The sequence below is a fragment of the Mirounga leonina genome, unplaced genomic scaffold, assembly GCF_011800145.1.
Source record: "Mirounga leonina isolate KUSES-001 unplaced genomic scaffold, KU_Mleo_1.0 Mir_127, whole genome shotgun sequence".
Lineage (NCBI taxonomy): Eukaryota > Metazoa > Chordata > Mammalia > Carnivora > Phocidae > Mirounga > Mirounga leonina.
The window spans coordinates 70,198,396-70,201,339 of record NW_023270316.1 but is presented as its reverse complement, the minus strand read 5'-3'; positions in this window follow the sequence as shown (position 1 = coordinate 70,201,339).

The window sequence follows — 2,944 nt, the reverse complement described above, 5'->3', positions numbered from 1 at the left end:
GGCCCCTCCACGTGCTACTTCCGCTTCCTTTTTCTCGAGCCTTCTCGAAAGATTCTACCCAATGGGTGGCTGGTCCCTCTGGGGACGGCCGCGGTTGCCATAGTGGCAGAAAAGCCGCCCCGGCGTTATTGGCTCAAGCCGGCCAGGCTGACCCACCTAGGTCCCCGCCCGCCGTAGCCACAGGCTCTTTGCTGTCCTAATAAAACGGACAATGAAGAATGGAAAAATGGAAAATCGTCATCTTCACAATTTACTACTGGGTGATGGTATCCGACCCTCAGAGGCTGATCGGGCGGAGACAAACCCCACTTCTTCGGAGACCCTAGACCCCGAGGAGGCCGACCAGCTGTCAACAGAGCACGTCGGGAACCGTAGTCCAGCCGGTTGATGGAGTGCGCCTTGCATGCTGGGATGTGTAGTCCCGGCCGCAGTGCGTGCCGGGACCCCGCTTTGTCTTGGAAGACTCGCGGGGGAGGCTGGGTTCCCTCTGGTGCTTTTGCGCGCATTCCCTAGCGGTGGCGTTTTGTTTTCTGTTTGTTTTGTGTTCTTTTCGATTGTACGGATTACCCCTCAACTGGGGAATTATGAAATAGAAGAGGGAATTTCCGTTTAAGCCGCTAATAGGCACAAGGTGTGTGTTAAATGTTCTTGTATTCGTCAGTCGACAGGATATTCTTTCGTGGAATAAAATGTAAAAGGTTTTGTTGTTGTTGTTACTGATTTGTTTTTAAGGGAGCGTTTTTTAGATGTGGCGTAATATGGAAGGCTGTCTGTGGTATCACTTGCTGCTTATTTTTGATGTCTTACTTAAGCGGACCTTGTTCTACCCTGCCACTCCTAGCCATATTAAGTTTTGCTTCTTGGTTTGATCAGAAAACAGCTTTTGTTTCTTTCCCTGAACAGTGATGTTGCTATCAACTTGCTTTCAGTAAAGAGACAACTATGAAAAGAAAAAAAGTTGGCACTCTGCTGCTATCATCAGGTCTTTCATACGCTTCTGTGTCTTTCAAGTTTTCCTGATAGCTTTCTGCTCACTTTCCCTCAGGCGCAGAAAAATATAAGCACAGTTCAAAGGTGTGTAACTGGGTAAGTTAGGAGTGGTGACCCAAAGATAAAAAAATCTGTCTTCTGAAGAGTATGACAACTCTTAGAAGGTTGTATTAGAGACAAGTCTAGGAGGCCAGCTTTTGTTACACGTGAAGTAAATTGTATGTGCTTTATGATCCTTGGCCTGGCATCTAGACGAGCTACTTAACCTTTAAATGCTTCATTAGTTAACTAAAGGTGATGGTATTCCTACCTTTGAAAATATTGGTAGCTATGATGATATTTGTTTTGCCTTACAAAAACTTCTCTTGCCCCCACGTTGTTTGCATAACAAAATTTTCTGTATTAGAATCCATGGAATCGTAGCATTTTTGAACAGAAATAGAACTTGGAGATTTTTTGGTCTTCTAACATTTTGTATATGAGGAAACTTCTGCAGAAAGGAGAAAGGAATAGTTCTTGGTCTTTAGAAGTAGATTTGAGTCAGGTTCAAATCCTGGGCAATACTAAGATATTTTATAGCACAGCTTCTAAGAGTACCAGCCTCCCAGAGTTAGACTTCATGGGCTTTAATTCTGGCTCTAGAGACTCACTACTTTGCCAGCTGTGAGACCTTGAGATAATTATATTAAGCTTTCTTGAATTCCGCCTGATAGGTTGTATATAAGGACTGAAAATGTATATAAACCACCAAACATATGTCATTATTATGTGATAGCTGTGTAATCTTCCAATTCTTATTTGGGCCCCGGTTTCCTCATATGTAAAAAATGGAGATCATACTATCTCCTTGGGAGTTTGGAAGGATTACATGTAAATAAAACATCTAGTATGGTAGCAGGCACTCAATAAATTGTAGCAACGGTAATATTATTCAAGAAAAGCCAGTACCAGAACTTGTATCTCAGCTCACACTGCTGTGAATGCTGAGTTGTACATTTTTGTAGCCCCCTTTTATTTAACCCTATTTAACATTTTATATCACCTTCACAAATTTTTGGGACAAGTGAGTAGGGAATATGAACTACCACATTTATTTTCTAATTAGATAATGCTACATTTATTATCTAATTAGAATCCTTGTTTTTATTACTTTATCATATTTTATTATTTTATTTATTACATTTTTAATACATATAGTTTCTCACACTATTTGTCATAGTGTCAGAAATTTTAGGATGAAACTAAGAATGATAAACATAATTCCAACACATCATTATTATGTAATTATGGAGCCAAAGGTAAACAAGAAGTTAAGGTGACTTTATCCTAAATCTGCTAGCAGCTATCAGTGCAGTTACTGGGGGTTTTTCCCCCATATTTGTCTTGGAGAACGAGAGAATCATCAAAATCAGAAGCAGAAACAGCTCCCAAAGTACAATAAAACAAAAATGCAAAGACAAAAAAAAGAAAAGCCCAAACCAGAATGTCATTCAGAGAGATAATGTGCAGTCAATATAAAAAAGTTGTGATGGGCTTCCTTACAAGGAAGGAAGAGATGGTCAAAACAATGGATATGTAGGTAGAATAATGAACATGAAAGTGCTCGTGATCTTCAACTTCTGGTGTGAATCAGTATCATTGTGGCCGCCTCTGCATTCAGTATGGTGCCAGGTGCCGGGGGTTACAGAAGTAGATAAAACTTGTTCTAAATCAAGATGAGTTTCGTATAGCTTCTCTAGAGTACCCATACATCTAAATGCTCAAATATTTGAAATCTCATCCACTTGAGTTTCTTTCAATATTTGCTTTCTAAAGGATTTTTTCTTTTCATATATTAACTTGAAAATTATTCTTTGGAAGTTAATTAGTTCTGATAAAACCTATTTTGCCTTAATTTTAAGTGCCATTAGAAAGAATGATTACCTAAAAGTAGGAATGCAGGGAAAAATCCTGA